Source organism: Eretmochelys imbricata, chromosome 2 (assembly GCF_965152235.1).
Source record: "Eretmochelys imbricata isolate rEreImb1 chromosome 2, rEreImb1.hap1, whole genome shotgun sequence".
Taxonomy (NCBI): domain Eukaryota; kingdom Metazoa; phylum Chordata; order Testudines; family Cheloniidae; genus Eretmochelys; species Eretmochelys imbricata.
The window spans coordinates 167157900-167183327 of record NC_135573.1 but is presented as its reverse complement, the minus strand read 5'-3'; the positions used below and the strand labels follow the sequence as shown (position 1 = coordinate 167183327).

The following is a 25428-nucleotide window of genomic DNA, read 5'->3' as shown; positions in this document are numbered from 1 at the left end:
AAAGCTGATGCATGCCTTCTAGCTTGATAACGTAAGAGATGTTTCAATAATGGATTGAGCAATTGAATATGAAAGAGCAATTAAAATAAAGAACAACTCTGAACAGAAGTAGTTAACAATGTTTCTATTCTCCAGTCCCAGAAAATGTATGTGATATTTAAGAAACCACCTCCAATACAGTGCAGGGGACCTACAGGTTGGTGCAAAATACAGCACTTCACAAAGCCTAGGCTAGTTGAGCAAAAAGCAGACCCCAGCGTTCCTGTGTGAGGCCTGGTGTTTGCTGTGTGATCTCCCCCCCACAACTCCCCGCCAGTGAGACAGAGCGCAAGTACTTATGTTACTTGCGTACTTCCTGAGAACACAGTGATCCACACATTCTGGGCTGTGGGTTGTGTTTTTCACATTCAGGCATATGATGGGAGTTCATCAGATAGCTATGGGTAGCTCTAGCGAATAGCATATTTGCATCGGCAGAAGCAATTTCACAAGACCTGCTGGGAAGGTTTCCCACAGCGGGCTGCGCTCCTGCAGTACTAACAGGCACTGCACGTTCGTTTGATGTAAAAGATGAGCCAGAGAAAATGAAACTCTTAACGTTTTCCTCTGTCTCCCCTCTGGGACCATGTGAGAGCCACATTTTACCCTCAGATGCCTGAATGCATGCACACAGTGACTTTGCTGGGAACTCTGTTTCCATTTGTGGTAAAAATTGGAAGAAACAGATGACCCATCTTTTGACAATTTAGATGGCAAACTCTCCAGGCTAAGGACTATTGCTGTGTGTTTGCCTAGCACAATGGGGCTTCAGGCGCTACTGTGATATTATAAAAATAATAATAATGACTGAGAATTTCAAAGGAGCCTAAGGGAATTAGGTGCCAAATCCCACTGAAAGTGAATGGGAGTCGGGCATCTAATCTCAAAGCCTCATGTGAAAATACAGCCTTAAAATGCAGTTCTAGTATCAGAAAAATTGACTGTGTAAAAATAGATGTTCCATATTTTTCTCTGTGACTTCCAGGTCAAATTTGCTTAATTTACAAGTAAAAAGATAGTTTTCTAATGGCCAGCCCTCAAACACTCACATTGGGCTCTGAGAATCTAACTGGGTTGCTTCTGACTTAGGGTTTGTCTACACACACAATTGTTCCTGAATAACTCCATGTATGGACACTTGTATTCCGGAACAAGAGTACTTTGTTCCTGTTCAGCTAAACCCACTAGGTTACTGCAACATCCTTTTCTCTGGCCTTGACAAATGCAGTCTTGCCCTGCTCATATCAGTTCAGAATGCTACTGTCAAGATCATTCTCCTAGATTGTCACTTTGACCATATCACACCTCTTTTTGCATCCCTCCACTGGCTCCCTTTTCTCTATCACATCAAACATAAGCTACTTGTCTTCACTTTCAAGGCCCTTCATGGCTTATCTCCACTATACCAATCATCTCTCATTCAGTATTGAAAGGTGTACTCCTGCCTTCAGTTGGCCAGTGATGCCAGCCTCTATTTCCCACTTGTTAGATTTTTAAACAAGCCCCTTTGTGCTTTCTCCAGTGCTGTCCCTCATGCTTTGGAGGATCTGTGCATAAACGTCCATAAAGCCACTTCACTGCTCTCCTTCAAACCCCTCCTTGCAACTTTCATATGCCATGAGGAAGAATAGTAAAGGACCAATATGGCTCATCCAGGAGCTTTTTAATGACCTAAAAATCCAAAAGGAACCCTGCAAAAAGTGGAAAGATGCACACATGGCTAAGGATGAGTACAAAAGACTAGCACTAGCATGTGGAGACAAAATCAGAAAGGTTAAGGCACAAACTGAGTTACAACTAGCAAGGAACATAAAAAAGAATAAGAAGAGCTTCTGTAAGTACATTAGGAGCAAGAGAAAGATGAATGAATGTGCAGGTTTGCTACTTAGAGGGAAGGAGAGCTAATAACTGATGACATCAAGAAGCTGGAGGTGTTTAATAACTATTTTATTTCATTCTTCACTAAAAAGGTTATTGTAACCAGATGTTTTAGCATAATTAATTTTAACAACAAGAGGGAAGGAATGCAAGCCACAATAGGAAAAGAATGGGTTAAAGAATATTTAGATAAGTTAAATGTTTTCGAGTGGGCTGAGTCTCATGAAATTCTCCCTAGGATACCTGAGGAAATAGCTGAAGTGAGCTTGGAACCATTAGTGATTATCTTTAAGAACTCATTGAGGGTGAGGTCCCACGGGACTGAAGAAGGGCCGACATAGTACCTGCCTTTGAAAAAGGGGACAAAGAGGATCTGGGGACTGCTATGCCAGTCAGTTTAACTTTTATACTTGGAAAGATATTGGAACTAACTATTAAAAAATCTGTAAGAACCTAGAGGATAATAGAATGATAAATAATAACCAACATGGATTTGTCAAGAACAAATCATGCTAAACCAACCTAATTTCCTTCTTTGACAGGGTTACTGGCATAGTGGATCGGGGAAAGATGTAGACATGATATATCTTGATTTTAGTAAGGCTTTTGACACAATCCCACATGATATTCTCATAAATAGACTATGGAAATGTGGTCTAGAATAAATTACTGTAAAGTGCGTGCACAACTAGTTGAAACACCATATTCAAAGTATTTGGTATCAGACTGGGAGATTTATCCAGTGGGGTCCCACAGGGGGAAGTCCTAGGTCTGGTACTATTCAATATCTTCATTAATGATGTTGGTAATGGAATGGAGAGTATGCTTATAAAATTTGCAGATGACACACACTGAGAGGGATTGCAAGCAAGTTGGAGGGCAGGGTTAGAATTCCAAAATGACCTTGATAAACTGGAGAATTGGTCTGATATCAAAAAGATGAAATTCAATAAGGAGAAGTGCAAAGTACTACACTTAGGTAGAAAAAAGTCAAATGCACTACAAAATGAGAATCAAATATGTTAAGAGCTGTTATAAAGAGAAAAGTGATCAATTGTTCTCCATGTTCACTGAAGGTAGGACAAGAAATAACAGGGTTCATCTGCAGCAAAGAAGATTTAGGTTAGATATTAGGAAAAAATTTCTAACTACAAGGATAGTTAAGCTCTGGAAAAGGCTTCCAAGGGAAGTTGTGGAATCCCTATCACTGGAGGTTTTTAAAAACTAGTTGAACGTTTTAAACACCTATCAGGGATGTTTGAGGTGTACCTGGTCCTGCCTCAGCACAGGGGACTGAACTAGGTGACCTCTTGAGGTCCCTTCGACCCCTACATTTCTATGATTCTATGAGGCCTACAAAGAAATTGACAGAGGTTAGGTTGTGGTGTGCTGAGATGACCACTACCTATCATGCCGACCAACATTGTCTCATTGTGTACTCCCCTGTCAGTCTGTCTGTGTGCATCTATTGCCTCTTCTCTTACTCTTAGATTGTAAGCCCTTTGGGGTAGGGGAATGTCTTTTGTCTGTATTTGTACTGCACCTAGCACAATGGTTTCTGGTCCAGACAAGCCCTTAGCCATCAGCGCTAGTAATAAAGATTGTGTAGCCCAAATTCGCTCTTCAGTCATACCTGTCCTCAGATGATGAGGGGAAGAAGATATTTTGCTTCATGGATCTTCTTGTACTCCACACTGCACTGTGGGTACATCAAGGGTGTGAAAGTTTGCTTGAGCTGATAGAAAGTAGTAGCCTCCCTGGAGCTGTTCTGCAGCTGGTAGAAAAGGCTTTTCACCACATTCAGCTGTCCATCACCGCAACCCAGCTACTCTGGCTAGGTGCTGGCATGAGAATTTTGCATGTTGAGGACTGAGTATCACTTCTTTGTGGGTTTGGATCAGCAGTGACCTTACAAGCCATTTGAAGCAATAGTGGACTGACGTAGGAATGTATTTGCTAGGGTTTTTTTTTTTTTTTTTTTTTTTACTTTTCAAGGAAAGGAAAGTACATACATTTTGGACACAACTACTATTTTTGATTTGGTTAAGCAGTGTAGGAGTTGTACTTTATCTGTCCTGGAAAGAGTCTAACTTTCCAGACAAATGGCTTTTCTAACACACTATGACAAGGTCCTAGGAGAAAAACAGTCAAATGTGAGCTGTCCTTCTGGAGCAGCAAAAGCAAGTCTCACACGAATGATGTTTGATAGGATCCTATTCTACCTGTTCTCAGATCTTGACTTTAATGGTGCTGCTCCCATGCATTTTACTCACCTGTTTTAGTGTTTGCAGAATCATGACAATATTTTGGATGTATAAGCAAGCAGTCTATTATTAGTCACACCAATGATCTGTATGCTTGTAGGTATAAATTTGGTCAACTATGTTATATTGGTGAAAACTGAAGGCAGTTAAATTGACAGCTGATAGAAAAAAAAATCCTGTTTCCTGAAATTGATACATGATGCTTGTTGTTTCAAATTCAAATGTTGTAATTTACCTTAAAAAATACACTGAGCAGATGCTTTAAAAAGTCACAGAAAGACTCAGGCAAGCTAATGGCCCCCACATGCTATATGAAGCGTGCAACTAAGAGCTGACAGGAAGTTTGACAAAAACTTTGTCTGCTAGACATTTTTGAAGATTCCATAAAAGCTAGGAGAGCAGGAAACGCCTTTGCTGATAATCTTAACACATCATGAACGCTTGCAAAAGGTAGATGGCCAGATTTTGATCACTCACTTCATGGCTGTCACAATACAGAACTTGTTTTGACTGTGCATAGTTGCATATCCAATATGTTTATTAGCTGGATAAAATTACTCCCCTTGATCTTTTCAATATCTCATTGTTTATGCAAGATTTCAGCCCTGAACAATTGCTGGGGGTAGATTAAGACGTTGACAGTACCTTTTATCTAAAATTGTGTTATTTATTTGTACTGCAATGACATGTAGGGACCCCAATGATGGATCAGGGTTCCACTGTGCTAGACCCTGTACATACACACAACATAAAGATTGTCCTTGCCCCAAAGATCTTACAATATAATTGCCTGTCTCTCCAACAGAGGCAACAGAAAAACTTTGTCTCCATTCCAGTATGCAGTGGCACTGGTTTGACATGAGACGTTACAAGAACTTAGTTTTGTTTAAAACAATATGGCCTAAAAATTCAGAGAGTAAGAATATCCTTGGATCTAAAAATATAGCACAGAATAAATATCAATTTCATTATATGTGGAAGCAAAATAAATAGCACCAGTGGATTATTTTGGGGAAGTTCTATGGCCTGTGTTATACAAGAGATCAGACTACATTATCACAACGGTCCTTTCTGCTCTATGAATCAGGTAAAATAAAAGTTTGTAAGTCAAGTTAAATATATCCTGCAAACCCCTCATTTATTTTGCAATTTTTAAGTATCTGAGCTGCTAGTAGCTGAAAGTTGCTCAGAGAAGCAATTTACTATATCACTCTAATTTCGGGAGGAGAGGAGGAATGTTAACAACTCCTGTGCCTGATTCACCACGGCATTACTCCAGTGTTAAGTCTGTGACTCAATGGAGTTACCCTCATAAAGGAGGCACAATGCAATGATGAAACAGGCCCATTTTGTAGAGATGTGAAGTTTTGGATGTAGGCCCAAATTGATTGAAGTTGAAGGAGCGTGTTTTGGTCTAGGCCTATCTTTGCTACTGTGCTTTTGAGGCTATGGAGGGTGCGAAAGTTGCTTACAGAATAAAAACACGCTGACCATTTGTTTTTGGAGTGAGATTTCACATCTCATAACTGAATTTGAAACATGCATGTTTCAGCATGAGAAATGCTTCAAGAGCCGACCTGGAGATAACATGCACTTTAGTGGTTAGTCATTTCCTACAATAAAGGTGCAGTTTGAGCCTCTTTTTTTCTTTTCTCTGACCGCTAAGAACGTCTGTCATGGCTACTGCAAAGCATGGGGACAGTAAAAATATGTTTTGGAGAAAGGCGGCACTGTGCAAATTTTTCTCAGGATGGTTCAGTTTTGTTTCATTTTTTGTTAACTGTAGGTTAAAACTGAGACTTTACATTTCACCCTAAGTAGAGGGCAGGGCAGGAGCAGCCTAGAAAAGAAATTACAACTCAAAAAGTCATTATTTCCTTCCCTACTTCCCCCAGCACTCCAGGGGAGAAGTAAACTGCCTGTTGCCCTTGACCAGTAGTAGATTACATCTCCCCCTGGAGCAAAGGTCAGTTGGTGCTTTGTGGTGGATAACACCACCCACTTTGTCCCCTGATGCATAGATAGGGTGGCCAAATGTCCTGATTTTATAGGGACAGACCTGATATTTGGGGCTTTTTCTTATATAGGCTCCTATTACCCCCCACCCCCGTCCCGGTTTTTTACACTTGCTGTCTGGTCACCCTATGCATAGACAAGTAATGTGGGAGCATTGTGCATGGAGTAAAAGGTGTGTTTTTTGCCCTTGTGCTGCTTTGTAGTGCAAGATACTGTCTAGCCCTCAAAACATAGTGGCTGAGCTTTTCAGAAGTGCCTAAGGCCAAGATCCTCAAAGCTATTTAGGCACCTATCTCCTTTTGCTTTCAATAGGAGTTAGGCACTTAAATACCTTTTGAGTATCTGGGCCTAAGTGATGTTGGAACTTAAGTCCTGCTGAGTTTCATTGGAGAAACAATAATCCCCATTTTTTACAGATGGGGAAGTGAGACATACGATAGATTAAGTGACTTTCCCATGATCACAAAGGAAGTCTGTGGCTGAGCTAAGAAATGAACCTAGATTTCCTGAGTCTGAGTCCAAGTCCAAGTTCATTGCCCTATCGCCTAGACTCTCCTTCCTCCCTGAAGTCAAAGTCTGGCACGCAGTAAAGCTCATTGCAGGATCAAGCAGGAGACTATGGGCTATGAGAGAGAAGGCTTTTTAAAAGGTAAAGTAACGTTATCAACACAAAAAGAAGTGAAGACAGTCCCTGACCCCTGAATGTCCATTTCCATGGTTACTTCAATGTTCTCCTTTTCCAAGTTTTCATCAGTGTGAAAATCCCCCTACAAAGTTTTTCCTTGACCAGATAACCCACAGTGATAATGCATAGAACCACTGATTCCTTCATGTGTGATCAGGAGCCTCTTGGCCCTTCCCAGCAGAGCCAAAGTTCCATTTTTAAAAAAAATTAACAGCTGTACTGCTCTAAAGATAAATGGCCTTAGGACTGTCCTGGCAGGAAAGCAAGAATATTCTGCGTCTTTTGCTTGCTATCTTTTGTCCAAAATTAAATGGAGAAATTATATCCTTTTGCTGTGGAGAATACTGATAGCTTAGTTACATATTACAGTACTTTTTTTTTTCTTTACAAGGAATTGTATTTAAAACAGATGTAGGCCTGATTTTTCTTTCATTTATGTTGGTGTAAACCAGGAGTAACTCCACTGAAGTCAAACCGGGTGTCAAAACTGATAGCAGAGTCAGGTCCTATGCCTCACGCCCAAAGGTATGCCAACCCTCCTTCGAAATGTCTAAGTGACATTGAGCTGCCAGAAACCTGTAAAAATCACTCACACTCTCACGGAGCATTATTTACTTTCCTTTCAGTTTTGTCATATCTGCCATCACTGTCAAAAAATGCAATGAATAAATAGCTGGTATGCCAGTATATAGGTAGTGACAATATGACAAAATCAACAATACAGTTATCATTTCTGTTGTTTTGATGTTTCTATTGTTGCTTTTACGGTAAAGATAAGGATAGAAAGCACTGTAGAGTAGGTGAAAGAGATCAGATCTCCAGCTGATCTTAAAGGCTAAAGGAATAAGCTGATACAACATAATACAGAACAAAGTAGATAAATAAACAGGTGAAATAAGGTAAAATTCCAAGTCCCTCCCCTACCTAATACACATTAGGCGCAATTCATCCCTCCTCCTGTACAAATCCAGAATAAATGAGCTTTGTGCCTGGAACTAAACATGAGTTGAGGGAACCAGATGACATTCTCCCTACCCACAGGCACGTTGTAGGACTGAAATGCAGCCATTGCCTCTTGACATTCCCTTTGTAGGAGTTCTTGGTGCTCAGATCCAAGAATGCGTAGATCCCGTGGCTCCTCCACTTGATCACTTCATGCCAGCCTGTTCTGACCCATCTCTGCAGTTCACAGCCCCCCACTTGCTTTACGTCTGCTCTGTCCATTTCTCCTCACTCCTCATAGAGGACTGGTCACAGATGGCTTTGAGCGAGCTTGCCCCAGGAGGATGGCTTTTTACCCAGTAAAGAGTAACTAAATATGCCCCCATATATTTTTGGTATACTTCTGTCATGCCATGTCCTGCCTTCATTTACATGTAGTGCGTCACCACTATACTCGTAAAGCAATCTGAAAGTCAGCTTGCCTTAGTCAGGTCCTGAAGTTCTACTCCACCCTTAGTCAGGCAGACTCCTGTTAAAGTCAGTGGGAGCTAGAGAGAGTAAAAACTAAGCACGGGCTGCTGGATCTGGTTGTAAAGGAGGTTTGTATTTTATTTTGTGACTCTTCTGCCAGCAAATGGAGAAGAGAAAACACTTCGTATGAATTTTAAAACCCTTTCTGCTGTCGACAAGTTTCATTCTGAAGTAGTGGGACAGAATTGTACATTATCTCATTGGAAGGACTTCCTAAGTTGTCTGCTCCACCCGCTGGCACTCGTACATGATTGCCCAATAGGCCAATCCTTGCCAGTGTTTAATCTCGTCTCCTAAACCCCTCTGCTCCATCTCCTCAATGGCCACCTCCAGCAAAGGAACCCATTGTCTAATCGACCCTTCTCACCCTTGGAAAAATTTAAACTAGACATTCTGAGCTATTTTCTTTTGAGTTTCTCTCTATTCCTTCTTGTTATGCCCTCCTCAAATTGTTCTTCCCCCTCATTTGAAGATTTTTACAATGCCCCATTATATCAACACCTATTTTGGGGGCAATTCCATCTGTGTGCAGAATTTTCACAATTCGGTAACTGTCTTACGATGAAAAAAATAAAGCCAGAGAAAGCCAAACAGGAGTCTTAATTTAAAAGGTTGATTTAGAGGCAGAAAAGCCAAGCTTATTTTTTTTAAATTGTTTTTGTTATTTTTTTGCTAAGCCACCGAGTGCAATTCCTGGTCTGTGCTTCCCTTTCTGTCACTTCTCCATAATTCTTAGCATTTCGGTTGGGCTGCTGTGTCTCTGCTGCTTCCTCTTTTCCTGCATTCCTATATTTCATTATTTTGCACTTCTTCCTCTTCGAGTGCTTTTACAACAGTGCGAGGAGGATGTGGAAACCCAGTTACAATATGACACACAAACTGCAGAGTCACAATTGCTTGTATTCGGTTTCACCTCCTGGAGTGTGGAGCTGAAGGGTGGGGCAGTGGAGAGAAAGAGACCCATAAGCAGGGGAGGTTCAAGCCTAGAGGTTCTGGAGCAGGGGTTTGTGATGGCAGCTTTTAATGTATTTGTTTCAGTATTGTCTGACGGTGAAGAAGACATTAGGGCAGATCCTCAGCTGGTGTGAATTACTGTGGTTCCATTGTCTTCAGTGAAGCTTTGATGATTTAAGCAGCTGAGGATCTGCCCCATTCCATTAAAGCTGTATTGGCCTAGACCCAAAGTAAAGACTAAACTAGCTGCAGTAAGTATCTGACACATTCAGTCCTTCTTAACTTGCCAGGCAGCTGTGAGACCCCTCCGCAACAATGTTTGCAACTCTTGTACTATAGTGTAAGGAACATTGCCACTTTCTAGGTCTCGCTGTGACCTGGGGCCTCTGCGTTAAGTGGTTCCTCAGCCACAGAGTTTGCTGCGGAATCTGGGCTTTGCTTTTCTCCTAAAGATAAGAGTACAGATCTAGGCCTCATGTTTGTGAAGCGAACCCTTTAAAGGGGTGGTAAATGTAAATGGTGCAGTGTGGTCTTCCTGAGATTGCAGAAAGCCAGAAACACTTGTCCTGAGAGATGTGTACTGCCCCCATCCACTTCAGAAAGGCATTTTCAGGGTTGCTATAAGCACATATTTTACATGGGGGCCTTCTGAAGCCTTTGAACTGGGCTGCCTGGATACGAGGCCTGAGAACCCGTGTAGGACTTTCTCCAAACATCTGTTCCATGATTCACAGGAGGGAAGGGAGCAGCTAAGGAGACATACAAGTGTGGCATGGGAGGAAATAGGTAACATGTCCAGACTGCTGTGTGTTTGTGGGAGCAGTTAGAGGAACAGTAGCTGTAGGTTTCCTGTTAAACCCGACAAGGGGGAAGCTGTGATATGCCTCAGCTATGGCTGAGGTGGAAGAATAGAGATCCTGATTCCTTAGGGGACTCAAGTCTCATGGCGTTCTCAGGGTGAGATTTTCAAAAGCACCCAAGTCCCACTGTGTCAATGATGTGTTTAAAAAATTGTACCTTCAGTCACCACAAAGCAGCTTGTACTCCATGCTATTCAGCAATGGAGCATGACCAGACAGGGGCGCCTACAGCTGCAAAATTGGAAGCAATGTCTGAAAAAGCTCTGGTTGTGGACTCTGAAACCTAAAGAGGACAATACCTGTTAATAATGTTAACTGTTTCTCTGCTGATCATATTAGCAGAACAACCCATCTAATGTGTATATCCCACAGCCCCAAGATACCTTCCGCTCCTCCCCAGATGCCAAAAACACCAACTAACCACTACCCAGCTGACAAAACCTCCAGCTTATCCCCTGACAACTTCTATGACTATGTCTACACCTACAGCGGCATGTAGAGTACCGGCACTGCATGTGTAGCTACACAGCACAGTGAAAGGCTCAGTTAGTGGGGAAGGCAGTGGGGAAAGCCTTTCCTGGAGCCTCTCCCTGCAGCGTCCCCATTGCTGGAGCCTTTCCCCATTGCATCTCCCTGCTAGAGCCTTTCATTGCTGGGGGGGGGAGGGAGGAGGAGGAGGAGGGGGAAGTCTCTGGCAGCAGGGAGGCAGCAGGACACTGCACTGCTTAAAAACAGCAGTGTAGACATGGGAGGCAGTGCTTGGGCATTAGAGAGCAGTGTAGTGTATACATTGTGGGGGTTAAAGCCTGGGTGCTTTCTCTACTCACCTGTGTCTCACCATCTATTCTGCAGTCCCCTCTGTGTTGTCAGTCCAAAAATTGGCAACATGTTAAAAACAAGCATAAGAAAAATTGAAATTAAGACTGAGTCAATAACGCAAGGGCTGCTGTGCTGACTGGATTACTCATTTTCATATTTAATTCATTAAACACTCTCCAGTTTTGAATGTGGAATGAAACTGCTTCAGAAACTGCTGTAGAAGTTTTAGTCTGCTGCAGAAGTCAGGGATACTTGTCTCAGAATATAGTTTAGCTCTCCACAGGCCTATCTATATGTTAGGATAGACAAAACATGTGTGAGAAGCTACCAGAATGCATGCGTGCACATGCACGCATATAAAAAGGGCATGGCCACAATTTTCAAAAGTAACTGGTGATTTTTGGTGTTCATTTTTCGATGCTGAACTTGAGATACCTTAAAAGGGCCTGCTTTTCAGAGAATGAGTGCTCAGCACTTTTGGAAAATCAGGACCTGTAAAAGGGTCTCAAGAATGAGCACCCAGAGATGGAGGCACCCAAAATCATGAATCACTTTTTAAAATGTTTTCTTCTAGGGGTAGGTGAGCAAATAAAAAGCAATTTATTAGGCTTGAACAAAGGAGCGAAAGCTGAAGTTAGACAAATTCAGACTAGAAATAAGGTGCACATTTTTAATAGAGATGGTAATTAACCACTGGAACAACTTACCTAGGGCTGTAGTAGATTTTCCATCACTTGAAGCCTCTAAATCAAGACTGAATGGCTTTCTAGAAGATACTATGGCTCAACCAGAAATTATGGTCTTGATGCAGGACTTACTGGGTGGAATTCTGTGGCCTGTGTTATGGAGGAGGACAGACCAGATCATAAATGGTTCCTTTTGGCCTTAAAATCTATGAAGCTACTAAATATGGGGTGGTATTTATGAGGGCCAGTTTATCAAATGGATTCTGTTTTGGGGATTTCTTGGAGGTATTTGTTTACTGCTGCCAGCAGAAAGTGGTCTGTGGTGCCTTAGTTAACCTCTCTTGTGTGTAGATAAAAATCATTAGAATTTAAGATGCTGGCACTCTGAAAATAATGATTGTTTTGTTAATTATTGTATAAAATAAGTGTGTGATCTCGGCTACCTTTCTAGAGATTATTAAAAGTAAAATTGGCTGCATAATTAGAGTGGTCACTACTGAGCGCACGGCTATCCTTCTTGTCCATTCCCCAGCCTGAAAGTACTGCTGATGTTTTTCTGTTTCTAAATCAGGACTGAGTTTCAGTGGGTTACACACTAGTCTTTGACATCTAGAACCCTGAATTCAGAACCTTATTTAGGGCCCGCTCCAGCTTCCTTTGAAGTAGACATAATCCTTTTCATTAACTTCAGTGGGAGTTGGATTGAGGCCTTAGCTCAAAAGTGAGAATGAATGTTTTTGTCTCCTCCGATTCTCCTATTCTGTATCATAAAACCACTGCACTATTTGGTCTAATTCAGTGTGACTGTCTGTCATAGCTCAAGAGAAGTTCAGGAATTGATTAGCTGGAAAGTTGCAAGTCATGACTCACGTGCATTTGAAGCGCAGAACAGGGAAGCTTGCACCAACATTGCCCACACTAGGTCTGATCCGACTTTAATTGACAGGTTTCAGAGTAACAGCCGTGTAAGTCTGTATTCGCAAAAAGAAAAGGAGTACTTGTGGCACCTTAGAGACTAACCAATTTATTTGAGCATGAGCTTTCGTGAGCTACAGCTCACTTCATCAGATGCATACCGTGGAAACTGCAGCAGACTTTATATATACACAGAGAATATGAAACAATACCTCCTCCCACCCCACTGTTCTGCTGGTAATAGCTTATCTAAAGTAATCTTCAGGTTAGGCCATTTCCAGCACAAATCCAGGTTTTCTCACCCTCCACCCCCCCACACAAATTCACTCTCCTGCTGGTGATACTCTGAAACATGCACATTGTGTAAAGAGTTGTCACTTTGGATGGGCTATCACCAGCAGGAGAGTGAATTTGTGGGGGGGGGTGGAGGGTGAGAAAACCTGGATTTGTGCTGGAAATGGCCTAACCTGAAGATTACTTTAGATAAGCTATTACCAGCAGGACAGTGGGGTGGGAGGAGGTATTGTTTCATATTCTCTGTGTATATATAAAGTCTGCTGCAGTTTCCACGGTATGCATCTGATGAAGTGAGCTGTAGCTCACGAAAGCTCAGACTTTAATTGAGTTACTCTTAATTGACATTGGCATCAGTGAAAGGGGAATACCATTCACTGTGCTTGGCCGAGCCAATGCTATCTGTCTTTCACTTGCCATGCACACTATTGGGTAGGTGTTCAGCACTACAGGGAAGACCTCAGTTGAGCTACACCACTTTATACCAGCTGCAAAGACTTGATTCTGATCTCACTTGTACCAGTGTAAATCAGGAGTTGGTGTCAGTGGAGTCAAACTGGTGTCTGTGAAATCAGAATCAGGCTCAAAAAGCTCAAATTATAAATTGTCACTTCAAATCATCAGCTTGGTCAATTTGACGGTAAACTCCTTTCCCGCTGGTGTCTGGTATGACACCCGACTGACAGCTGTTTTCTTTGAGCACCAGCTTTTTCCTATAGGTGCTGTACTCTCCAATGCACTAGTGTCTTATCGCATACCTGATGTGTGAGGCAGCAGTGAACCTGTTAACAGAAATGTGAGGTCCATGGTGCCAAACAAAGTTTCTTATGGCCTGGAAAAAAAGGAACAAAATTCAGTGCTAAGACAGCACTGTACTAGCTAAATCAACAAAAAATACATCGCACATTGACATTACTTAACAGCACAGCTCAGTAAAAGTGGCCAACAAATTCTAAAAACATACCTCTAAAAGCATACCTTTAGTGCTAACAGATGGAAGGAAAATTTAGAATAGGCCCAAATCTCAAAGCTATTTTATGTCAATCACAGTTTAGGTCATAACAGTTCATCTCACCTAAAGTGGTTACTGACCTGCAAGTGCCTCTGCCTTTTTGTTACAACTCAGTGTAATGTCCCCTGCAGTTCAAGAACCGCCTTTGATGTGGACACAGTGGTGAAATGAGGATAGACACATGGGTGGATTTTAAGTGGCAAGCTGCAAGTTTTATTAAACTTAAACCCAGGGGAGAAGCGCTCCCTGCCCATCACCGGTATTACCCTATAGCAGGTACTTAAGTGGTTCCAATGTGGGGTTTATAGGGCTCCTACCATATAATCCATAACTTGGGGTGGGCTGTCCTCAGCCTCCCCACCAGGACTGTCCTTGTTCTGAGTCCTACCACCACCACCCCCCGCAAGGGGGAAAGAAGGTATAGAAGGGTGAGGACCTCAGCCCATGAGGTCCACAAGGTATCACCCTATTCTATGAAATGAAGGCCCATCACCATAATTCAATGTCTTTTATCTGATTCTCACACTGGAAGCTGGCTGCAAGTTGTGGTGAATTACCACCTCAGCTAGGTACCAAGCACATTCCTACTTAACCCACAGTGGCTTGAAGGTGCTGCAAGAAAGGTGAAAAACTCCCCAGTCCTCTGCCAGTTGGCCCATTGAAGAAAAAATTCCCTTCTGCCCCCTAAACAGGAGATCGGTTAGACACACAGCATCTTTCAGACCGGGTTCCCATTCCTAGTTCAGGTGGGTTGGGTGGGGATGCTGGAACAGAGCCAAAAGAGGCACCACCTGTTCCAGCTCCAGGTGAATCCTGGGAGCTGAGGAATAATGACACTCAACACCACTCCCCCTCAACTGCCAATGGGTGCCAGAGACTGCCAGAGAGTGGAGGAGCTACTGGGCATCCCTGAGCAAGTGTCTCCCTCCTTCACTGCTGGGACTGTCCCCTTTCACCACTGGCCTCATTAAGTTCCCCCAGCCGTTGAGGCAGGTGGGTGGCATTTCTGAACTTCTGTCTTTTTTTAAATTGATTGTGAGTCACTGGGGGTTACACGAGTTCTCACAATCTCCGCTGTATCAGCTGTTATCTTAAACTCCCACAAATTCTGGGTTTGTCTTAGCATTGTGTTCTGAGGTATCTCAGACCTTAGGAAAGCTGCAACAGGCAACATTTGGTTAGAGCTGTTGGATGCAGCACAGAAGAGAAAATTACTTCAGAGACTTCCTCCCACCCAGTCCCAATAATAGTTGGGATCTGACTGTGTCCAGGGGAAGGAAGAAGGATTTGTTTTTTCCCTTGGATGAGGATAAAGAAGTTGAGGATGTGGAAAAGGGGACGGGAAAGTCAGATAAAAAAAGAGACTTTAAAAGGTTGGGATAAATGTAGGCTAAGTAAGATGTTTCCAGCTTGGTCCAAACCTGTTAGTCCTTTGAGGTTCTCCCATCACTGTTCGGAACACCCAATTATTTTTAGCACATACTGGACATTTTCCTTGTCCATAATACCAGATATACGATCCCCACGCTAGCAACAGATTGGCTGCAATACACAAGGGGGAAGGAATCATTTTGTAAAGAGACTTGCTTCAAGGGCTATCTCCATCAGTGAGATCCAAAAAGCTGACACAAGTTTTCAGTGTAATAGTTTTAGGTGTCCTTCCCAAAGATTTAGATCTCATCACAACAGTTGGCTGCTATTGGCTCTAACATCTGAGAAGAAAACGCATCAAAAGAGTCAGACAAAAGTGTCTAACAAGGCAAAGGGATACTGTCATGACTAAGGGCCTGTCTACGCTGCAAAAACACACTAAACCCATAGCAGCAAGTCTCAGAGCCTGGGTCAACTGAGTCAGGCTCTGAGATGCATCCCCCTTGGCTGAGTACATCTCCAGCCTGAGCAGGAACTTTCCGCATGGCTATTTTCAGCACTGTAGCACAAACCCAAATCAGTTGACCCGGGATCTGAGATTTGCTACTGTGGGTTGGATTTTTTTTCACCGTAGACAAATCCTCATAGGCCTGAAACTTAACCTAACTCAGAATTATTTTCCCAATTGATCTAACCCTAGGAAAGAGGGAGGAAAAAAATCTATCGTTTCCATAAAATAAGGCCTGGAACATTATAAAAAATCAATTTCTCTTTTCAGTGACCTGTCTACAAGAGATGGGGTGGCAAGATTCTTGTCTATTTCAAGGTTTGACCTATTCTCAAGAGCAGAACACACAGGCAGCGCAGAGGGATGATGGGATTTGTACAGACACACCCACAAACCAGAACACAGCTGGTAGATCTCATTTTAGGCCTACCAACCTTTAAGACCTCAGCGGTCTCTTAACATACAGTACAATGTGTCACCATGACAGCGGAAGAACCCCTGGTAATAGTTCTATGCCATGCTGCTGTTCTGCCACCAGAGGAGGAAAAGGAGTCTGCTTCATAGTGAGGTTATATCACTTTAAATATGCAAACTAGTACTGAAACAGATCAGTTGCATTTAGGAGCTGATGTAAATCTGCATCCTTCCATAGAAGTCACTCAAGACATGTAAATTGTTCATCGAGTTTGAGCATTGAAAAATTTTACCTTCTTTTTGCAGGGGGTAGTTAATACAGTGTCTTTAATTAATACATCTCTTTCCACCTAAACCATATTAGTCTTATAAATGATCATTCTTGATGTATCCAGCATGTACAGGGATTTCACAGAGGGTTTTTCAGTGGGCTTAAATGCTCTCCCCTAACTACACATCACTTATATATACCTGACCACCAGTCTGTAGCCTTATTCCACTGTCTGGGTTCCTGGATCCCCACCTCATTGTGCCCTTCCTTTGGCTAGGAATCTCTCCAGTGTGGTCTCTTCTGGTAACTCAGCACTGAGCTTTTACACATATAACTACAATGCTTCGTTTATGAACACACCTGTCTCTCCAGCCTGGTAGTTTTCTTTAGGCCCCACTGTTAATTCCTTACCTCAGTGAACCTGCCCTCTTCAAAGACTGGTTCCGCACCAGTCAGCCCTTTTATTGCAATACTAAGTGCTCTCTTTGTGATTGCAAAACTCTCATCTTAAAATTCTCTGGTGTTGCCACACTCCAAATCAGAAAGTGGAATCCACACACAGCAAGGCAGTAGATTTTGTTGTTGTTCTTGTTTGTGTTTAAAAACAGCACATCCTAGAGTGCAGATCAACACTGATAAGTTTCCCTGAAGTGTCCTTGGAGGAAGGATTTGAGAGATAGTGGATGTCTCTCCTATCAGGAGAGGTCATTATTGGCGTTAGGTGTGGTCTGCAGCAAAAAGTTAGGTCGACCCACTATGTTGCTCAGTCCAACCCCTTGAGCAATGGAGTTAATTCGACCTAACCCCTGGTGTAGACAGTGCTAGGTCAACAGACGAGTTCTTCTGTCAACCTAGCTAGCACCTGTCAGGCAGGTGGATTACGTCCACTCGCAGGAGAACCCCTCCTTTCAGCATCGATAGTGTGTACACTGAAGTGCTACGGCTGCTGTGTTGCGGTAGCATTTCAAGTTTAGACAAGCTCTTAAATTATGATATGTATCAAGTTCTGCTTCTTTTGGAAAACTGTTGGTACAACAAAAGCCAGGAAGTTCTGTATCTATAAATTCTTTGCCCCTTAACTGTATGCATACACACAGATGCGCCTATGTCCACTGTGAATATTTTCATATCTGACAATGATTTCATATAACCTTTATTATATATTGTGACTTCCATTATTTAAAAATTCCCCCCAAATGCCCTGGTGTTATTTTCTTATTCTTTAATGTGCCTGCAAAATAAATTCAGGTAGAAACAGAGGAGGCAAGGCACTGCATTTGTGCAACAGTGTGCCCCTGGGTGGGTCACTGTTAGGGAGAATCAAACCTGGAGTTCCTGTACTAAAAGCATGAGCCTTTGCTACCAGTCTTAGGGCATGTCTATAGTACACAATTAAGTTGATTTAAGTTAAGTTGACACATAGCCACCACAGTAATTAAAGCGGTGGTTCATGCCCACACTATGCTCCTTCTGTCAGCAATGCACATCCTCACCTGGAGCACTTCCATCCACTGAAGTGGGGCATTGTGAGCCACTATTAACTGGAGCCCAGCCGCTGCCCTGAACCTGACAGTGGTATGTATGGGGCTGTATGTGTGGGGCTCACAGCTGCCCCACCCCAATTGTCAGCACCGGGGCGGGGGAGGGCAGTTTTGAGCCTGTCATCTGGGGCTGACAGCCAACATGCCGATCGAAAGTTACACAGTGTCTACTACACTGACACTAGTACTGTGCCTCGTGTGGAGGTATTGTGTCGGCATAGCGGACCACTTACTTGAATGCAGAAGCAGCATTCTTGCATAGACGCTGGCACAATTAGGTCCATGTAAGCTGCCTAGCATCAGCCTAACTCTGTAGTGTAGACCAGTGGTTCTCAGCCACGGGTATGTGTTGGGGACACCAGAGCATCCATCAACTCATCTAGATACTTGCCTAGTTTTACAAAAGCTTACATAAAAAGCATTAGTAAAGTCAGTACAAACTAAAGCTTCATACAGACAATGACTGCTTATACTGCTGCATGTACTCTACACTGAAATGTAAGTACAATATTTATAGTCCAATTGGTTTATTTTATAATTAGATGCCAAAAATGAGAAAGTAAGCAATTTTTCAGTAGTAGTATCTTGTGACCCTTTTGTATTTTGATGTCTGATTATATAAGCAAGTAGTACTTAAGTGAGGTGAAAGTTGGGAGTACGCAAGACAAATCAGAGTCCTGAAAAGGGTACCGTAGTTTAGAAAGGTTGAGAGCCACCGGTGTAGACCAAGCCTTAGAAAGCTCACCTTGAATGGTCTCTTAGAATGTGTGCTAACTACTTATGCTAAACCATCTGTTCAATCTTGTGTTTAGCTGTGACACTCTGAGTACCTTTCCCAGACTTGAAGAAGAGCTCTGTGTAAGCTCGAAAGCTTGTCTGTCTCACCAGCAGAAGTTGGTCCAATAAAGATGATATATCATCCACCTTGTCTCTTACAAATCTCAGGTTGTTAGCACCTATAAGTGGCACTTGGCACTTGATCAATGTCTCTGTCTGATAAAACTTTTCTTCCTTCCACAATGCATAATTTTATTGATACTTCAGGTGAACACCAAACAGGCAGCTAGTTAACAGAGATGGGCCAGATAAACTGCTTGGATTCAAACACCCTTCTAGTTTAGATCAGGCCCATTGAACTGATTATAAAGCCCTCTAGAACCTAACTAGTTAGGCCCTGCTTCAGCAAGGTACTTCACATGCTGAAAGCTGGATGCATGTTTAATAGATTTAAATAGGAATACTCACATGCCTAAGTACCTTTTTGAATTGGGACCTTAGATCTGATCATTGTTCTACGTCCAAAATAGTTTCCCACTCCCTAGCCCCCATCTGCTTTTGTTGGACTTTACCAGATCACCTGCATTGCTGCAACAGAATTCTTTGGTGCTTTCTCTTCTTGGTGTGGTGGGGATTTCTTGGATAATCGGACGTTAATAGGAGGCTGTGCATAAATCCCCACAGGCCTGGAGAAATAGAAACCCCTTTTGTGGACATACAGAAAGGAGTGGCTTTTTATGTCCACTCACTTGCATTCACTGTGCACTGACTTGCGTGTTGTACTTACAGTTCCACAAGAAAATGCCAATCTGTTTGCATGACACAATAAGCAAAGGGCAACTTTATTCCTTCAGTAAGAGAATATGGAAGCAGGGGTATTTTGCTCATCAACTGTCATACTGATGTGCTGCTTCTGTGAACTCTAACTCAGGTTTTGCATTTGCAGTGGAAGGAAATGGCAGCCTCAGATCACCAGATGGGTGGAGCTCACCAGAGTGGTTGTCCTGTGGGAGATAGCTTATCTGAAGGCTCCTGTGTGTCTGGAATCATGTATATTTGAGTAAAAGCCAAAATTGGGGTAGGGAACAAGTTGATTCCAAAGGCTGATTGTCTAGGAACCTTGAGTAGAGGGAGTGGTTGAGTTTACTTCAGAAGGATGCATCAGGAATCCTCCTTATCCCACATGCCCAGTTTGCTGCAGTTGCAGGGGGCCTCAAGGCACTGGTGGATCTTAGTGATAACCCTTCTTCTTTTTTTCCTTTTTCCTTTTAAAATCCATCTGAGAAGTGGATGATTCTGAGCAGCTGCCCAATTATTATGAAGTACCTGCAGTTTCATCCACAGTCTCTTCTTTGCCATTTTGGAATTTGTGTTACAGTAAATGACTCACAAACAAGTGGTTGTGAAGGGAAGTCGGCCTATTCTGTCACTAGGTTTACTCATCTGTTTCAGGAGTTAGCTTATATTTGTCTTACTGGTTCTGCTGTTCCTTGGCACACTGAATTCTTTTAACAGGTTGAATCCTTTTCTGATGAAAGTGCTGTACTGGAATTTGTTCAGGTTGGTTTGTAGCCAGGTCGTTTAGGGGGTTGGGAAGCTTTTTTAAAAATAGTTCTTTTATCCATGTGAATAGTGTATTTCAAGGTCCAAATGTTTAGTCAACCTTAAATGGCATCTAGTTTTTTTTATTATTATTATTTCACACATGCAGTGCTTAATTTGTGCCAGAACTTGCCAAGGCTGAGCCCCGGCACCTCTAGGCTTGGCAGTTCATAGCCCTGGCACCTCTGGGCTTGCTGCATCAGTTATGAAAGTAAAAAAATTGCTTGAGCCCTGGCACCTTGTTCATTAAAAATTAAGCACTTCACACATGTAAGTATCACATATGCATGTGCCAGTTGGTACTTGTACATGCAAGTGCAATAACTGCACGTGCAAAATCACAGGCTACTTTTAAAACAATTTGGCCTCATCTCCTTTTTTCTGGAATTCAAGAATCAGTCAGTTTGGGATAAGTCTAGCAAGGCCATATTGTGTCCCTTGAACTGGTAACCTGGACCAACCCCATAAAAAAAAATGATCCAGATAAGGAAACTCACACATTTCTTTACTTTCTCCTTGAAGTGAATGACTGAAGCTATTATTACTTATTGTTATTAACCTCATTATTATCGTTATTAACTTCTGCCCAGACCTTTTAAAAGATATTTCAGAGCTCCATGGAGAAAGCTTTAAAAAGGCATGGGGGGGGGGGGGGTTGGGAAAGAGTTATTAATAAAAAAGTCAAACTAGAGAATAAACTTCATTCATTATTTTACAAGCCAGCCCATGAATTTTGCGTCTTTGAAAATCATTCTGTGGATAAACGCCTCGCCTGTATGTCTTGTATTTCTGTGAATTGTTTCCTCCCTTTGGTCTGTTATACTAAGGATATTTCGGAGGCATTCATAAACCCAGCTGCTTCTTCCTCACCGGTAGCACTGCTCCTCTTTGTGACAGCAAAATTGTTTCCACAGCAACTCGTTGTGATGTCACAGACTAAGTGACTGTGACTTCAGCTGGATAATTAGCATCACAATCTGAGTCAAAACCCCTCCCCACTTTAAAAAACAAAACAAAAACCCCACCACCTCTGATTTTATTTGAAAATCTTCGTAAAATAAAATAATGTGAATTACTGAAAGTATTATATTTAGGCAGACTTTTACCAGGGTGAATGAGAGCAAAGTCTCGCTCCATGTGTTGTCTCAAAACTTGGATTGATTTTCTTGTTCATTTTTTAAATAATAAATAATAATCTGTTCCTGTCTTCTTCAGCAGTATTGTCTGTAATTTCCTAGCAAGGATGGTATTAAAGATATTATTCTCTTCAGCACAACATTTTAAATCCAGTATTCAAATCAATTTGCTCCTGTTGTAGCTTTATCCATCTTCTGCTTCCACAGTTATAGTATCCTTCATGCAAAAATCTTGCTGTATTTTAAATCCATCATTAAAACATCAATTGATAGCAGCAGAATACTTCCAACTTCCCTTAAAATATCAAATTAAAACAAAATTTGCACACACAAAAAATAACCCAAACACTCAAAAGGACCTTTCCTTTGCTATTGACTTCTAGGATGCTGCGAGGTGGGAGGGTCTTAGAATCTGGGCTGTAGCCTGAGCCCAAACATCTGCACCGCTGTTAAACAATGCCTGATCCTGAGCTCCGCGAGCTTGAGTCAGCTGGCACAGGCCAGCCGTGGGGTTTTAATTGCAGTGCACAAATACCCTTAAGTATCACAAAATGAAGATTCCCTAGTGGGATTTTCAAAAGTGCCTCAGCAAGGTAAACCCTTAAGTCCTATTGAAATCAGTGTGACTTGGGCACCTAATTTGCTTAGGTGCTTTTGAGTATCTCACTAGGCATCTCTTTGCATCTTTAGGCACTTAAATACCATTGCAAATCTAGCCCTGCCATCATAAACTCCTTGGAAAATCCCAGCTGAAGAGAATAAGGGTAACATTTTCAAAAGCACTTAAGTGATTTAGGAGGTTTAGCCCTGGTCTACACTAGGACTTTAGGTTGAATTTAGCAGCATTAAATCGATGTAAACCTGCACCCATCCACACGATGAAGCCCTTTATTTCGACTTAAAGGGCTCTTAAAATCGATTTCCTTACTCCACCCCGACAAGTGGATTAGCGCTTAAATCGGCCTTGCCGGTCAAATTTGGGGTACTGTGGACACAATTCGACGGTATTGGCCTCCGGGAGCTATCCCAGAGTGCTCCATTGTGACTGCTCTGGACAGCACTCTCAACTCAGATGCACGATTGTTTGCCGTTGCTCTGACGCAGGGAGGGGCGACTGAAGACACGGCTTACAAGGTTGGCTTACAGGGAGTTAAAATCAAAAAAGGGGGTGGCTTTACATCAAGGAGTATTTCAGGCAGGACTTCACGGAGGATTCCAATAAGAAATGGTGCACCTAAGTTATTGTTCTTATTGGAACAAGGAGGTTAGTCTGGCCTCTGATTGATACATGGCTAGATTTACCTCGCTGCACCTTCTCTGTGAGTGACTGCAGTGTGACCTAGAGGAATGAGTCCCCTAGACGGGGGGGGGGGGGGGGGAGGGGGAGGGAGGGTTTGCAAATGAGTACAGAACAAATCTGGTCTATTTCTTGTTTTGATCCACTCCATCTATCTTCTACATCTTTGGCTGGCAGCAGACGGTGCAGAAGGACTGCATGCCATCCACATCTCATGGCTGCTTGGCAGAAGATGGTACAATAGGATTGCTAGCCATCCTCATCTCTTGCCTGCCCGGCAGAAGATGATGCAATAGTACTGCTAGCAATCCATATCACCTGCCTGCTCACCATGAGATGGTTCAATAGGACTGACTGCAGGACTAAAGAGAATGACCTGATCAAGTCACTCCAAATTTAGTCCCTGAGCCCATGTCTGCCCAGGCGCTCCTGATCGACCTCACAGAGGCGACCAGGAGCACCTCGGACATGACGATGACGGCTACCAGTCCTATTGCACAGTCTGCTGCCACAAGGCAATGGGTTGCTGCTGTTGTATAGCAATGCAGTACCACGTCTGCCAGCACCCAGAAGACATACGGTGACAGTGAGCTGAGCGGGCTCCATGCTTGCCGTGGTATGGCGTCTGCACAGGTAACTCAGGAAAAAAGGCGTGAAATGATTGTCTGCTGCTGCTTTCACAGAGGGAGGGAGGGAAGGGGGCCTGACGATATGTACCCAGAACCACCCGCAACAATGTTTTAGCCCCATCAGGCATTGGGATCTCAACCCAGAATTCCAATGGGCAGCGGAGACGGCGGGAACTGTGGGATAGCTACCCACAGTGCAATACTCCGGAAGTCAACGCTTGCCTTGGTACTGTGGAAGCGCTCCGCCGAGTTAATGCACTCAATGCACTTAGAGCATTTTCTGTGGGGACACACACACTCGTATATATAAAACCGATTTCTAAAAAAACGATTTCTATAAATTCGACCTAATTTTGTAGTGTAGACATACTCTTAGTCCCATTTTCAAAAGTGACAAATACTTAGGGCCAGATTTTCAAATCTATTTAGGCACTTAAAGATGCAGATAGGTGCCTAATTCCCATTGAATAATTCCCACCTTACTCTCCTAAATAGTTTTGAAAGAATGGCCCGTAAGACCCTTTGACTTTCAATGAGTCTTAGGCTCCTAGATCCCTAAGTCACATGGGGCTCTTGAAAATTTTGCCTTGTGTCTTTAGGCTAGAGTCAAGCCATTCTAAGAACTGATGCACAGACACCCAGGGAGAGGATAGCATATAAAAAGGCAGTTCCTTCTCCCAGCAAAAAAATGTAGCTTTCTTTATATGTGGGTTGCATAAAGGGATTTCAGAGCTAGACTAGAAACTATAATCCAGCATGTAAAACAGACATTTACTGGATCGAGACAGTCATAGTCTGTAAACAGCAGGATTTACTGTTTCACCAGAAGTTAGTTAAGTTCTCTGACAAATGGCCTGTTGATCTTGCCTGACTATATTTCAGCAAAGGCTTTTCATTGCTCAGTGAGAACTCTTTTTGCCTCAGATTTCCACCTATTAAATTATACTGCATCCCATGAATAGTGAGTCAAGATTTCTAAGTCGATTCCTTACAACAAGCAGCTTGCACAGTAAGGATGCTTCAAACTGAGGCACTGTGTCTGCTCGGATTCTGCAGCTTCATGGCTTGTGGCTTGAGAGGGGGAAAAGGAGGAGAGAAGAAAACAAAAGAGGAGAGTGTGGGTGTTTCCTTTCCCTTCCTGTGACAAAGTTCCGAACACCCGACTCAACTGCCGAATCCTCTATCAGCTATTAAGAGCCTCCTGTTTCCCAAGCAACCCATTGTGGTCTCTCTCCCACTTCTTCCCAGATGTCAAATCTTCATTCATGACAAAACCCCTCATTTCTCACTCCATGTTGTCCAGCTCCTCCCAGGGGATCATGGGGCACCTAAATACCTTTGAGGGTCAGGTCCCAAATCCTTTTCTCAAAGGGCCAAAAATAACCCAACCTCTCCACCAGCCACCCCTTCACCATAACAGTATGAAACAGTCTCTGTGTAGCAAAAGCCCTGATTTCCTCCTCCAAACCAACAAGAATCCTGAACAGCATTCTGTACACACACAGAGAGAAACACAAATCTGACCTCTATCATCTGAAAATCCCTCTGTCTTCCCTTAATACTTGCTATGCTGTAGTTACATTTTGCTCGTACCAAGTCCCCTGTGTACTGTGCGGAAAGCTGGGCCTGTAACTTCTGCCACTAGCTTCTTAGATTTCTGCAGCACTCTTGTGCAGCAGACTGGAAATCTTGCAGCAGCATCATTTCAGTTTAAAAATTGAGGTTTTGTTGAAACACATGTGAAAAGTAATAGAATAATCATTACATTAGCCCTGCTCATATACTTTGATATTAAACTCAATTTGCTGTCTGTCCTTATATCTGCAGTTTCCAACGTGCTGCAGGTTGATATTACATACCAGTATTGTGGAAATAGTCGGGCGTAGGAAGATGAAGGATTTGGTATGTGGCTAGGAGACAGAGGTGCTTTGGACCCGTGAGGAACCATGTGAGGAAGCTGGGGATTGTGGGAGATGTACATTGGATA

General features: G+C 42.7%; 1 protein-coding gene across 13 annotated transcripts in view; it reads left to right on the top strand.

The window, feature by feature from the left end:
* IKZF1 (IKAROS family zinc finger 1) overlaps positions 1-25428 on the top strand; it is a 94638-nt gene that overhangs the window by 37061 nt on the left and 32149 nt on the right. Inside the window, exon 1 of one of the 13 annotated variants that reach the window (XM_077810954.1) lies at positions 7400-7407. The exons of the other annotated variants lie outside the window; for them this stretch is intronic. The gene's annotated coding sequence lies outside the window, so the exon portion shown is untranslated. Of the gene's footprint in view, positions 1-7399; positions 7408-25428 lie in introns of those variants that run through there. 13 annotated transcript variants of the gene reach the window in all.